Raw genomic sequence first — 16,273 nt, forward strand, 5'->3', positions numbered from 1 at the left:
GGAGTGGTGATTCATGTAATGGGGATGGTGAGGGAGTGGTGATTCATGTAATGGTGAGGATGTATCATGTAATGGGGATGGTGAGGGAGTGGTGATTCATGTAATGGGGATGGTGAGGAGTGGTGATTCATGTAATGGGATGGTGAGGAGTGGTGATTCATGTAATGGGGATGGTGAGGAGTGGTGATTCATGTAATGGGGATGGTGAGGAGTGGTGATTCATGTAATGGGGATGGTGAGGGAGTGGTGATTCATGTAATGGGGATGGTGAGGGAGTGGTGATTCATGTAATGGGGATGGTGAGGGAGTGGTGATTCATGTAATGGGGCTGGTGAGGAGTGGTGATTCATGTAATGGGGATGGTGAGGAGGTGATTCATGTAATGGGGATGGTGAGGGAGTGGTGATTCATGTAATGGGGATGGTGAGGGAGTGGTGATTCATGTAATGGGGATGGTGAGGGAGTGGTGATTCATGTAATGGGGATGGTGAGGGAGTGGTGATTCATGTAATGGGGATGGTGAGGGAGTGGTGATTCATGTAATGGGGATGGTGAGGGAGTGGTGATTCATGTAATGGGGATGGTGAGGGAGTGGTGATTCATGTAATGGGGATGGTGAGGGAGTGGTGATTCATGTAATGGGGATGGTGAGGAGGTAGTGGTGATTCATGTAATGGGGATGGTGAGGAGTGGTGATTCATGTAATGGGGATGGTGAGGGATGGTGATTCATGTAATGGGGATGGTGAGGAGTGGTGATTCATGTAATGGGGATGGTGAGTAATGGGGATGGTGAGGGTGGTGATTCATGTAATGGGGATGGTGAGGGAGTGGTGGGTCATGTGATGGGGATGGTGGGGGAGGGGTGATTTATGTAATGGGGGTGGTGAGGAGTGGTGATTCATGTAATGGGGATGGTGAGGGAGTGGTGATTCATGTAATGGGGATGGTGAGGAGTGGTGATTCATGTAATGGGGATGGTGAGGGAGTGGTGATTCATGTAATGGGGATGGTGAGGAGTGGTTTCATGTAATGGGGATGGTGAGGAGGAGTGGTGATTCATGTAATGGGGATGGTGAGGGAGTGGTGATTCATGTAATGGGGATGGTGAGGAGTGGTGATTCATGTAATGGGGATGGTGAGGGAGTGGTGATTCATGTAATGGGGATGGTGAGGAGTGGTGATTCATGTAATGGGGATGGTGAGGAGTGGTGATTCATGTAATGGGGATGGTGAGGAGTGGTGATTCATGTAATGGGGATGGTGAGGGAGTGGTGATTCATGTAATGGGGATGGTGAGGAGTGGTGATTCATGTAATGGGGATGGTGAGGAGTGGTGATTCATGTAATGGGGATGGTGAGGGAGTGGTGATTCATGTAATGGGGATGGTGAGGAGTGGTGATTCATGTAATGGGGATGGTGAGGAGTGGTGATTCATGTAATGGGGATGGTGAGGGAGTGGTGATTTATGTAATGGGGATGGTGAGGAGTGGTGATTCATGTAATGGGGATGGTGAGGAGTGGTGATTCATGTAATGGGGATGGTGAGGGAGTGGTGATTTATGTAATGGGGATGGTGAGGGTGGTGATTCATGTAATGGGGATGGTGAGGGAGTGGTGATTCATGTAATGGGGATGGTGAGGAGTGGTGATTCATGTAATGGGGATGGTGAGGAGTGGTGATTCATGTAATGGGGATGGTGAGGAGTGGTGATTTATGTAATGGGGATGGTGAGGGAGTGGTGATTCATGTAATGGGGATGGTGAGGAGTGGTGATTCATGTAATGGGGATGGTGAGGAGTGGTGATTTATGTAATGGGGGATGGTGAGGAGTGGTGATATGTAATGGGGATGGTGAGGAGTGGTGATTCATGTAATGGGGATGGTGAGGGAGTGGTGATTTATGTAATGGGGATGGTGAGGAGTGGTGATTCATGTAATGGGGATGGTGAGGAGTGGTGATTCATGTAATGGGGATGGTGAGGTGGTGATTCATGTAATGGGGATGGTGAGGGGTGGTGATTCATGTAATGGGGATGGTGAGGAGTGGTGATTTATGTAATGGGGATGGTGAGGAGTGGTGATTTATGTAATGGGGATGGTGAGGGTGGTGATTCATGTAATGGGGATGGTGAGGGAGTGGTGATTTATGTAATGGGGATGGTGAGGTGGTGATTCATGTAATGGGGATGGTGAGGAGTGGTGATTCATGTAATGGGGATGGTGAGGAGTGGTGATTCATGTAATGGGGATGGTGAGGGAGTGGTGATTCATGTAATGGGGATGGTGAGGAGTGGTGATTCATGTAATGGGGATGGTGAGGGAGTGGTGATTCATGTAATGGGGATGGTGAGGAGTGGTGATTCATGTAATGGGGATGGTGAGGGAGTGGTGATTCATGTAATGGGGATGGTGAGGAGTGGTGATTCATGTAATGGGGATGGTGAGGAGTGGTGATTCATGTAATGGGGATGGTGAGGGAGTGGTGATTCATGTAATGGGGATGGTGAGGAGTGGTGATTCATGTAATGGGGATGGTGAGGAGTGGTGATTCATGTAATGGGGATGGTGAGGGAGTGGTGATTCATGTAATGGGGATGGTGAGGAGTGGTGATTCATGTAATGGGGATGGTGAGGGAGTGGTGATTCATGTAATGGGGATGGTGAGGAGTGGTGATTCATGTAATGGGGATGGTGAGGAGTGGTGATTCATGTAATGGGGATGGTGAGGAGTGGTGATTCATGTAATGGGGATGGTGAGGAGTGGTGATTCATGTAATGGGGATGGTGAGGAGTGGTGATTCATGTAATGGGGATGGTGAGGAGTGGTGATTCATGTAATGGGGATGGTGAGGAGTGGTGATTCATGTAATGGGGATGGTGAGGAGTGGTGATTCATGTAATGGGGATGGTGAGGAGTGGTGATTCATGTAATGGGGATGGTGAGGAGGTGATTCATGTAATGGGGATGGTGAGGAGTGGTGATTCATGTAATGGGGATGGTGAGGAGTGGTGATTCATGTAATGGGGATGGTGAGGAGTGGTGATTCATGTAATGGGGATGGTGAGGAGTGGTGATTCATGTAATGGGGATGGTGAGGAGTGGTGATTCATGTAATGGGGATGGTGAGGAGTGGTGATTCATGTAATGGGGATGGTGAGGGAGTGGTGATTCATGTAATGGGGATGGTGAGGGAGTGGTGATTCATGTAATGGGGATGGTGAGGAGTGGTGATTCATGTAATGGGGATGGTGAGGAGTGGTGATTCATGTAATGGGGATGGTGAGGGAGTGGTGATTCATGTAATGGGGATGGTGAGGAGTGGTGATTCATGTAATGGGGATGGTGAGGGAGTGGTGATTCATGTAATGGGGATGGTGAGGAGTGGTGATTCATGTAATGGGGATGGTGAGGGAGTGGTGATTCATGTAATGGGGATGGTGAGGAGTGGTGATTCATGCAATGGGGATGGTGAGGGAGTGGTGATTCATGTAATGGGGATGGTGAGGGAGTGATCATTCATGTAATGGGGATGGTGAGGAGTGGTGATTCATGTAATGGGGATGGTGAGGGAGTGGTGATTCATGTAATGGGGATGGTGAGGAGTGGTGATTCATGTAATGGGGATGGTGAGGAGTGGTGATTCATGTAATGGGGATGGTGAGGGAGGTGATTCATGTAATGGGGATGGTGAGGGAGTGGTGATTCATGTAATGGGGATGGTGAGGGAGTGGTGATTCATGTAATGGGGATGGTGAGGAGTGGTGATTCATGTAATGGGGATGGTGAGGGAGTGGTGATTCATGTAATGGGGATGGTGAGGAGTGGTGATTCATGTAATGGGGATGGTGAGGGAGTGGTGATTCATGTAATGGGGATGGTGAGGAGTGGTGATTCATGTAATGGGGATGGTGAGGAGTGGTCATTCATGTAATGGGGATGGTGAGGAGGTAGTAGTATATGTAATGGGGGGATGGTGAGGGAGTGGTGATTCATGCAATGGGGATGGTGAGGGAGTGGTGATTCCTGTAACGGGGATGGTCAGCAGGCGGTGGTTCATGTAATGGGGATGGTGAGGGAGTGGTGATTCATGTAATGGGGATGGTGAGGGAGTGGTGATTCATGTAATGGGGATGGTGAGGAGTGGTGATTCATGTAATGGGATGGTGAGGAGTGGTGATTCATGTAATGGGGATGGTGAGGGAGTGGTGATTCATGTAATGGGGATGGTGAGGGAGTGGTGATTCATGTAATGGGGATGGTGAGGGAGTGGTGATTCATGTAATGGGGATGGTGAGGAGTGGTGATTCATGTAATGGGGATGGTGATTCATGTAATGGGGATGGTGAGGGAGTGGTGATTCATGTAATGGGGATGGTGAGGGAGTGGTGATTCATGTAATGGGGATGGTGAGGGAGTGGTGATTCATGTAATGGGGATGGTGAGGGAGTGGTGATTCATGTAATGGGGGATTGTGAGGGAGTGGTGATTCGTGTAATGGGGATGGTGAGGGAGTGGTGATTCATGTAATGGGGATGGTGAGGGAGTGGTGATTCATGTAATGAGGATGGTGAGGGAGTGGTGATTCATGTAATAGGGATGGTGAGGAGTGGTGATTCATGTAATGGGGATGGTGAGGAGTGGTGATTCATGTAATGGGGATGGTGAGGAGTGGTGATTCATGTAATGGGGATGGTGAGGAGTGGTGATTCATGTAATGGGGATGGTGAGGAGTGGTGATTCATGTAATGGGGATGGTGAGGAGTGGTGATTCATGTAATGGGGATGGTGAGGAGGTATGATTTATGTAATGGGGATGGTGAGGAGTGGTGATTCATGTAATGGGGATGGTGAGGGAGTGGTGATTCATGTAATGGGGATGGTGAGGGAGTGGTGATTCATGTAATGGGGATGGTGAGGGAGTGGTGATTCATGTAATGGGGATGGTGAGGGAGTGGTGATTTATGTAATGGGGATGGTGAGGGAGTGCTGATTCATGTAATGGGGATGGTGAGGAAGTGGTCATTCATGTAATGGGGATGGTGAGGAGGTAGTAGTATATGTAATGGGGGGATGGTGAGGGAGTGGTGATTCATGTAATGGGGATGGTGAGGCATTGGTGATTCATGTAATGGGGATGGTGAGGGAGTGGTGATTTATGTAATGGGGATGGTGAGGGAGTGGTGATTCATGTAATGGGGATGGTGAGGGAGTGGTGATTCATGTAATGGGGATGGTGAGGGAGTGGTGATTTATGTAATGGGGATGGTGAGGGAGTGGTGATTCATGCAATGGGGATGGTGAGGGAGTGGTGATTCATGTAATGGGGATGGTGAGGGAGTGGTGATTCATGTAATGGGGATGGTGAGGGAGTGGTGATTTATGTAATGGGGATGGTGAGGGAGTGGTGATTCATGTAATGGGGATGGTGAGGGAGTGGTGATTCATGTAATGGGGATGGTGAGGGAGTGGTGATTCTGTAATGGGATGGTGAGGGAGTGGTGATTCATGTAATGGGGATGGTGAGGGAGTGGTGATTTATGTAATGGGGATGGTGAGGGAGTTGTGATTCACGTAATGGGGATGGTGAGGGAGTGGTGATTCATGTAATGGGGATGGTGAGGGAGTGGTGATTCTGTAATGGGGATGGTGAGGGAGTGGTGATTTATGTAATGGGGATGGTGAGGGAGTGGCGATTCATGTAATGGGGATGGTGAGGGAGTAGTTATTCATGTAATGGGGATGGTGAGGGAGTGATGATTCTGTAATGGGGATGGTGAGGGAGTGGTGATTTATGTAATGGGGATGGTGAGGGAGTGGTGATTCATGTAATGGGGATGGTGAGGAGTGGTGATTCATGTAATGGGGATGGTGAGGAGTGGTGATTCATGTAATGGGGATGGTGAGGGAGTGGTGATTCATGTAATGGGGATGGTGAGGGAGTGGTGATTCATGTAATGGGGATGGTGAGGAGTGGTCATTCATGTAATGGGGATGGTGAGGAGTGGTGATTCATGTAATGGGGATGGTGAGGGAGTGGTGATTCATGTAATGGGGATGGTGAGGGAGTGGTGATTCATGTAATGGGGATGGTGAGGGAGTGGTGATTCATGTAATGGGGATGGTGAGGGATTGGTGATTCATGTAATGGGGATGGTGAGGGAGTGGTCATTCATGTAATGGGGATGGTGAGGAGGTTGTAGTATATGTAATGGGCTGATGGTGAGGGAGTGGTGATTCATGTAATGGGGATGGTGAGGGAGTTGTGATTCATGTAAAAAAGGGAAGAGGAATTGTATAATTTAGAGCATCAAATGTGATGCTGGAAAACAGGATTAAGTTCTCCTCCGCATGAGGAGGGACAATTAAATGGTAAAGGACACAATAAAGAATAAGCACTCTTATAGTCCAGATATAGGAACGAGGGGGACAGCAAGTAGATTGTACTGGTCCTGAGACACAGTCAGGGAGAAGAATATAAGAAGTTGGAGGAGAGACTAAAGGTTTGGGAAAGAAAGAAGAGGGTAATACTCATTGGGGGATCTGAATCTGCCAGGAGAAGAAAAGGAGAATTCCACATCCAGGGTGGAGAGGTATTGGGTCACGAAATGTTCAGTTTATGTCATAAATATACCAGTAAATATATAACTATAGATGTAGTCCTAACCAATATGAAGGGAGTTAGAGATAATTAGATGAAAGCACTATTAGTAAACAATGAGCATCCGCTGGTGTGTTTTAAAGTAGGAAAAGATAAAAACACAAAGACAAAGCCAACAGTGAGGCAATGTTGCATTACACCAACTAAATTTATTGATTGTTCATCATGCGTATAGTTCATTTTTGTGCCTATGGTCTGAGTCATGGTTAAAAATAATCCTCAGATAAGCTCTTCTATGTGATTAACAAGTAAATAAATAAAATCCAGACTGGCGCATTATGCCAGATGGGGGGGTGAGTGTCCGTGGTAAACTGAGGGTCAGTAGTCAAACAGACATGTGAACAAATTACAGAAATGGCTCAGTGATAGAATATTCAGTGCTGTGATAAGATTATATGGAAGATGCACAAATGAAAAAAAGAGGAAAATCTTGTAGTTACATGGGAATTTGAGGCTAGCATTTAGGATAAAAGTTAGGGCATACAAACAGTAAAATAGAATTATGAGGTGAAAGAAACAAATAATAGTAAGGAAGCAGAAAAATGACAAATGAGGGGAGGCTTTAAGCTGCACAAACATTTTTAGGGAGTGTCAATACCATGAAATAATTTCACTGAAAGCCACTTTCAGCACTAATGGAGACTGAGGGAATCAGTCCTGGTACTTTGTATTGAAGCTTGGCAGGTTAAAGTAGTACTACAAGCTGCTGAAAACCTTCATCCTGTAGTCCTGAGCTTGATTATTTTGGTCTTCATTTGCATTTTATGTTACTCTGAGAAAGTCACTTAACCAGTCAGTGTTCTGGGTCACCACAAAAAGGAACACCTGTGTCTAGTGAGTTTACCCTGGTTAATTACAGCAATTAAAAAAACTGTGTTAACATCTGATTACCTTAATCTTCTGCACTAGACGGCTATACAACAGAACAAGTGGAAAAGGGAGGGGTGTAGGGATGGAGTGCAGGATAAATGATAATAGCATTTACAATAAAATTCAAAATAAAATTTAAAGTTTAGACATATCTCTTTGAATTGGCTTATGGTGCAGTGACATGATTACATCTGTTGCAGCAGTTTCACTTTCAAACCTCAAATTCCTGAAATATCGAATTTCAGTATCTCAAGACAAAAATAATGAAAGTGAAAACCTTGAAACGCAGAAATTGCGATGCTACAGTATGTACTATTTAGTTTTGAGAAAGTGTTCACTTGCTCTGAGACAATTTCCGTGTTTCAAGGTTTTTACTTTCGTTATTTTTGTCTTGACATACTGAAATTCGACATTTCAGTATTTCGATGTTTGAAAGTGAAACTGTTGCAGCATATGTTTAGTATTATTGTTAAATATAATGTTTATTGTACATTTTTATCATTGTAGTTGGATTAGTTTGATCTAACGTTAAGGTGTTTTGTGTTAAAACACATAAATACAATTAAAGTTGAAGTTGACAACATAGGCATTAATGACTGTATTATAATTAATATAGTCAGATGTCACCGTGAGATAAAAAAGTCATTAGTCTGTCTGTAGACAACAAAAAAGTAAGGCAAGTACTGTGGAAATGGGTGGCCAGTATGAAAGGAATTTAAGGAGACTAGAAAACTATACTGACAGATTACAGCTAATGGTTAACACTGACAGATGTAAGGTGCTCTATCCAGGAGGTAATCTCGCAGAAACTGGGTATGTGGTGGGATGGGCTAAATGCCAATCAACTGGCCATGGAAAAAGACTTTGTTGTAACAATTATTGTGAATCAGCAGAAACAAAGTGAGAAAAGCAGTAATCATAATCAACAAAACATACCAGCTTACAAAAGGGATAGACTTCATGGTTGGAGACGTGATCATACCTCTTTGGAAGACACTGGTAAGTGAACTCATGACCTGAGTTCCATGCCCAGCTATGCAGAACATATGGGGAGAGAGACTGTAAGCTGGTATAAAAGTTACAAAAAATGGCACTGGGATGTTCAGAGGGACAGGAAGAGTGACCTACTTGGACATATGGGGTTGCAACAGATAATACTCACTAGAGATACTACGAAAGAGGGGCCATGAGATGGGAACACAAAGTCTTTCATGGAAAATGTGAAGAAATACATCTGAGGCACAAGAACAGTGCTGGTCAGAGTTTCAATAAATAAGTGAGGAGGACATGAAGAAACCCGTCATCATGGGGGGTGTGAACAGGGGAACAAGCTTTTGAAATAGGGCATGTACAGTAAATCCACGAGTCATTGAAAGGTTTATGACAGGTGGGAAGAAAGGGATAACCACTAGAGGTGGAGATGTACCTGCAAGTGGCTAGTTGAAACAACTCAACTAAAATTCTGCTGTTTTTGGCAGTATCTGTACAGCTGTTTGTGTATGTGTATATATTTATTTCTTTATGTGTGCATACATGCCTGTGTATCAGAGTGTGTGTGTGTGTGTGTGTGTGTGTGTGTGTGTGTGTGTGTGTGTGTGTGTGTGTGTGTGTGTGTGTGTGTGTGTGTGTGTGTGTGTGTGTGTGTGTGTGTGTGTGGGTGTCTGTATATGCATGTATGACGTATTTATGAGTGCAGATATATTTCTGCTATATTTATGTGACTATGTATGTTTGCAGATATGGATGTCCATGGACCTGATAATACATTTCATATACAGTAATATTAAACTCATTAACACCCATGGTGTGTGGAATGTCATACCTCCTGCAGCCTATACACATCTTGTATTCCAGAGCATTTTCTGAAAAATAAACTTAAAAAAGCATGCAATAAACAAATGCAAATATTTTGTGAACAATATAAGCTATTAAAACTGGAAAAATAGCAATGATATAAGTAAGTTTGCAGTGATAATAGTCTTTCCATAAATACTATAATATATTATAATGCATACGAACCCCAAATTATATTTCTGATACATTTTCAGAAATTGTCATATCTTGGAAACTGTACTATCTAGACATATATTATTAGAACATTTTTATTAACCAGACATAAGCTTTCACGTGACAAGAGATTCCTCTATGAGTGCATGTTTATTGAGATATTTACAGAAATATGAAAACATATGGTTAATTGCATAATTGGCAATGTAAATAACACATAATATAATTAAAGATGTGCAACTTAGACTGCAAATATCCAAGACGGTTTTCTTCAAGAATATGAAAGGTTTCACCTTATGTCATGCAGCAGTTTATAATTCACTTGGCTTTTGAAGTAAGTATATATGGAAATATTCAGCGGGATTCAATAAACTCCATCTAGGCTTCTCATGAATCCTACACGGAGTTTACATGTGCGCTCGCTGATGTGTGGTGAGCAGCAGCGCTCAATTCATATGCATTTTGTGCACAATGTTTAAACATAAATAAGTGAGGTTTTGTGGCTGTCAATGGTGTTGCCGGCCAGGAAACCATGTAAGTGAACATGGATAGCACTCCTGTTTAAATCAGAGCACTGAAGGTCTGCGGTTTTGCACAGAATGCCACAATGATCACTGAGGCTTCACAGATAGCTCTCAATCTCTTAGTGCAAGACATCTGGACAAAGGCCAAGATAATAACAATGACCCAGAAACAAGGGCATATTTGACATTTTTGCCCTATAGAAATGTGCTAGAATAACCAGGAGTTTGTGTTAAGACATGTTCTGAAGGATTTGAAGTCTGAAATTCAAATGTATGTAATTATTGAGTCACGTCAGTCCTGAGACCATCCCAATGATATGGCAGAAAATCACAAATTTGATAAGGAACACATCTGGACAGTCTGTGCAAATCTGGACAGTTGAGAGGTATGAATGTTAAGTATATGGGGGGAATTCAATAAAGCTTACATAGAGCTAATCTCCATGTAAGCATAGTGGCATGGCCCGAACATGGAGATCAGAGCCTGCTTGATCCAGTAAACAAGACTGGGGGTGTGCACAAGCCTCCCAGCACTATTCCAGCATGGATGTGATGGAATAACGCAAATTAATTCATTTTCTGGAAAAAAACATGCAAATGAGATAAATCTGTGATCCAGGAAGCAGACAGGCATTCGTGTAGGAGTCGTGTCCACAGCAGAAACGTACGCGGTTAGTAACTGTGTACATTTCTGCAAAAATAAAATCGGGGGCATAACAGCTCAAAGTAAAACATGTATTATGTGTAATAGGCATGCCAATGGCCAAAACTGTGGCCATTTGCATGCCAAACTGTTTCAAAAATATAAAAATCAAAAGTCTTTTTTTTTCAATATATGGGGCAGTTTAAGTGGAGCAGAACGCAGCAGCGCGCAAACACGATCATGCAGAAAAAAAAATGAAACAGGCATTTTGAAATTATATTGGGCAGGATGCAGAATCATAGCAATGACAGGCAACAGTGGTTGCTAAGGACATAGGCTCCTGTGTAGTGGTGTAACTTGGGTATAAGGCAGTGATTTATGTAACTGAGCTAAATTTATTGAATAGAAAAATGGGAGACTGTGTTCATGTGCACCTAGCCATCTAGGAGCTATAAAGTGGTAGTGTAAGCATGAGAAGGAGCTGAGTGAATAGGGGGTGTGTCATGCTTGATGTAGACACATTGGAGCTCTACGGTTTCTGTTTGCGCTCAGCTAAGCACAGCTAAGCAAGGGGTGGTGTCTGAGTCTGATTAGCTGTGTTTAGCAGATTTAAGAAATGCTGAGCATGTTTGTCTGCAGGGGAGGGCCCCTTTTGCTCAGCATTGTTCACGCTAGCTAAAACAGTTGCCGTGGAGTGCAGTGATGCTTAAAAGGGCAGGTAATGGGGGAAAAAGGACATAGCAGAATAAAGGCAATCAACTAGAAATCAGTAATAAGGCCTCTGCCACTCACAGTGGCCCATTCAAAACCATCATTAATACAGTTATCAGGTGGCTGCAGGGTTGAAAAGGGGAGGAAACGTTAAAAAAAAGGGAAATAGCAGAATAAAGGGCAATCAAGTAGAAATCACTACTAAGGCCTCTGACACTCACAGTGGCCAATTCAAAGCCATCAATAATACAGCTGGCAGCTGGAATGCATCATACTAAGCCAATCACACAAGCAGCATCTGCAGCACACCAGTATAAAGTATGCCAACAACCTTCAGTCTGTTTTTCCCACAAATTCTGCACCATTGGATTACGCACTTGGGTATTTTAACTGAAAAATGCTAGGGGCTGCTGCTGCTTTGCTACATGTCTATGTGCTACAGACTGAGGGTGGTGAAGAGGATGATGCTAACAACTGGCCCAGACCAAGAAGTAGAAGAGTGTACAGACTCAGGGTAACCTTTCAGGGGCTACATGAACTGGAGACCGTAGAGCACTACAGGGTGGACAGGGACATACTTCAGCAATTCACTGAGCTCTACCAGCCTCATCTCAGACTCAAAGGCAACAGAGGGGAACCCATCCCAGTTGAAACAAAGGTATGTGTATCCTTAAGAATACTAGCTACAAGTACTTTCCAAAGACCTACTGGGAACATCATGGGGGTCTCATGTGCATCTGCATCCAGAGTACTCCACCAGTTCCTGGATGCCATGCTACCACATGTTGGTGAGCACATTTATTTCCTCAGCACTCATGAGGAGTGGACCAGCAATATGCATCTCTTCTACCATGTAGCACACTACCCAGAGGTAGTGGGTGCCATAGACTGCACTCACGTCCACATCAAAGCATCACCTGGTGAAGACGCTAGAGTGTACGTCAACCAGAAGGGCTACAACTCCATCAACTGCCAGGTCATGTGCAATGCCCAGGACATTATCATCAATGTGTGTGCTGGCAGCCCTGGCAGCTATCACGACTCTTACATCTGGCATGCCTCACAGCTGTACCAGGCATTTGCCTGGGGGGGGCATCCCGTATGCCCATCTCATGGGGAATGCTGGCTATGCACTGGAACCATGGATGATGACACCCATCAGAAATGCACATACACCCACTGAAGAACACTATAATGAGGCACACGCACAAACTAGGAACATTATAGAGCGTGTGTTTGGGATGCTCAAGTCATAGTTCTGCTGCCTTGACATATGTAGTGGAGCCTTGCAGTACTCTTCAGCCACATGTGCACACATGTTCATAGTATGTGCCATGCTACACAATATGATCCTGCAGAAACAGCTGCAGCAGGAACATCACAGGGAAGGGGTACTCAGCCCCTCACCATTGCCAAGGTCTCCACAGGCACAGGGGGACTTGGAGGAAGAACCCCTTGAGCCTGCCCCTGTAGGCAGATGTAGGCATACCCAGTATGCCCTGGCTTTGGCAAAGAGGCAATGCATAGCACATCCACTGACACCCTAAGGATCCAGGGATTGACACCTCTCGCTGACTCGCACACACAGTAAAATGGATGCCACACACATCACACTACGTGTACCATACTATGTATAGGCTGTGTACTGCATGCATCCAACAGAGTCAGCCCTCAAGCACCATCCTCACAGCTGCCGCAGGCACAAGGTAAGTCACCCTTCTTAACAATAGATGAATGGAGTAGTACGTTTTTGTATCATATTTAAGATATCACTGCATGTATGCAAGGGAATGAGTTGGCCTACTAAGATAGCTACAGACAACTGACAGTTATGTAGGACAACATGAAATGTCTGCCCAATACTGGCTTCCCCAGAGTATGCCGTAGTCCCCTAGGTGACAAAACTCACTGCAGTGTATGTGGGAGACTAATAAACTGGAGGGTCATAGGTCACATGCATGGATGTCAATGTTGGGGTCCAACCTATATGTGGTCTCTGTCCCCTAACAATGGGCATTAATGGGTAATCATTGCATAATATGTCACAGTTACCATAGTGACAGACATGTCAACATCAGATGTCGTACCCGTCTGAAATGTCATGTTGATAAAAAGTCTGTTATTCTATTACTTGTCCAGGTATGTAAGAGCAGTATATGAGATCAGTTGCTATTTTAGGTGTGTTATCCCACCATCCATAAAGCCATTCCCGAGATTACTTGTTGTAAAAGGTAGCAAGTTATGTCCCTAGCACATAATGTCTGTGGTGCATGTGATGTATACGAAGCACTATAGTACATACAAGTGGGTACATAGGGTTAGTAATCTATTGGCAACTGTGTATGTGTTACTGTATGCATATCCCCTGTGGCTGTCTTTACTGTGTGTATGCGATTGTTATACCATCTTGTGTGCCTCTTCCACCCTGTTAACTCCTCCATTGCCAACCTAGTTGCAGCCTCTACAGATGTCATCCACCTTACAAGCACAGTTACACAGTTTATAACACAAATGCACTGTGGTGCATGCAATCGTCATATCACTGTGTATTGTACATAAATAGATAGATAGATGGGTCATCTAATATGAGAAGTGTCAACTCTGTGTGCATGTGTGTTTCAATGCATATCCCCATGCAGCAGTGTGTGTGTGTTACAGGTGCTTCTACCATGTTGAGGGCGTCTGAACACACCACTGGCAATCCTAACACCCCCTGCAATTGTCAACCACTTGAATAGTAGTGGCAGACACTGCAACACTACATTACCTCTGTGGTGCTTCTGTTACATATCTAGCAGTATCGTTTGTAAAACTGGGCAGGTAGACATTCGGCTATCAGCAGGGGCAGGTCTTGAGTGTGTGTGTGTGTGTGTGTGTGTGTGTGTGTGTGTGTGTGTGTGTGTGTGTGTGTGTGTGTGCACTTGTGTGTCTGTATGTATATATGAACCAGCATATCTCTGAACCACTCACAGAAAGACATCTGGTTAAAGCCATATGGGAAGTTAGGGCAAACAGCAAACATTAAGCACACCCGTCACATATTGCTGTGACACACGTGGGAGATAGCAGAACAGGTCATGCATTTGAATGCACCTTCCAAAGGGTATGTGTGCTTACAATATAATTTATGGTTTGCACATTGGGTACCATTACCATGTTTTTCTCAGTATTTGCAGTATGTATAAACACTGCTTGCAGTGATCCAGACAGTCTACAATCCTGTTCAGTGTGTAATACCAAAAGGACTTCATTAATTCTGGTGGCTCCATTGAGCAGAGGGATAAAACCCTTGCTGAAATTCAGATGGCTGGTGACATGGATGCTAGGATGGGGTCATGCATGTGTGTGGAGGGGGTGGGAATGAACTTTCAATGTCAGCTTGCCCTTCCTGGGGGAGGGAGGGAGGCAGCCTAAACCCACTGCAATATAGCAGTGCTAAGAGGCTGGTTAGCTCTGTGCTACCATTAAGTGTGCTGCCTAGTTGGAGTTTGTATATGTATGGAAGTGAGCATGCACCTGCCAATGCAGTAATAATACAGAGGGTACAATGGTTGCAAATGGAAGTAGTATGAGTTAGAATACACTTCTTGGCACTGATATCAATATGTACCAGGGCCTCAATCTCCACTCCAGACCTGGATGAGGGGTCAAGTTGAGTTCAGGGGCAGCTTAGATGAGTCCAGTAGACCCAGTGAATGAGGAGAAGACCTAGGGTCAACTAATGGTCTGCTGCAGGGAAGAGAAAGAAAAAAAACTACTTCACTCCTTAATGACAGCTACCTATAGAAACATTCAGAAAAGAAAGAAAAAGAAAAAAATAACACTGTCAAACTCCAGCCCTTCATAAAGTTGGTCATCTTAGTGGTACTTTTTTAAAATATGGCTCGATTTGGTACGATGACAATCTAAAGAAACAGGTTACTGCTTGAAACATACAGGGATTAGCTTGTAACCATATAAAATAAGAGACATTACAAATGTTATATGCATGTAAATCCTACTGATCACTGTACCAAGTATGCAGTCTGAAAAATGTTAAAAGAAATGTTGATTAAAATAATGCAGTGTAGATAGCTGCTAGGAAGCAGAATGTGTAAAGGTATACTGTTCACTAAAAAACAAAAAGAGTAATGTCTAGAAGATACTTTTGTAGGAAAAGAGCTAAGGATAGAAAAACTAAAGGTGAAGGTAAGAAAGAATGAAGGTTGGACATATTCTGGTTGCTAGATAATGGAAAAGAAGATTAAGATAAAGGTACATATTGTATATAAGGGACAAGATGCAATGAAACACTACAGAAAGTTCCACTACTGAAATTTGAATGCCAAACTCTCACACCCCACAATGCCAAAAACAAATACCTCAAACACACAAAGCCAAAAATGTTAAGATGCAGACATTTTGTCCTACTTTGGCAAGGGACAAATATGTTTGCTTTGTTTTCTGTTTTTAAGGATCTTGCTAGGCAGCACAAATCCCAAGAAATAGCATAGGTGCACTTTTTCTTTTTTAGTCTTTTTATAAGTGTGTGTGTGTGTGTGTGTGTGTGTGTGTGTGTGTGTGTGTGTGTGTGTGTGTATACATATGCACATGCATGCTTCATTGGTAATTATCCACAGAGGAACAAAAGGAACTTGTTTAAGATGCAAAGATTATGTGATACAAATCACACTGAACTAATATGAGGAAACTCGCATCCACTTAAACAGGTGCAGACACTTTATCTGATATACTGGTCAAATGATATGAATGGTACTTCCAAGGCAGCTGCCCTGCCTACCATCTTTTTTATGAAATGAACTTAAACATGCATTTAATTCAGGTTTCACCATTTTAAAATAGCTTAATAATCATA

This window comes from Protopterus annectens, chromosome 2.part0 (genome assembly GCF_019279795.1).
Source record: "Protopterus annectens isolate FY-2018-M chromosome 2.part0, PAN1.0, whole genome shotgun sequence".
Classification (NCBI taxonomy): domain Eukaryota; kingdom Metazoa; phylum Chordata; order Ceratodontiformes; family Protopteridae; genus Protopterus; species Protopterus annectens.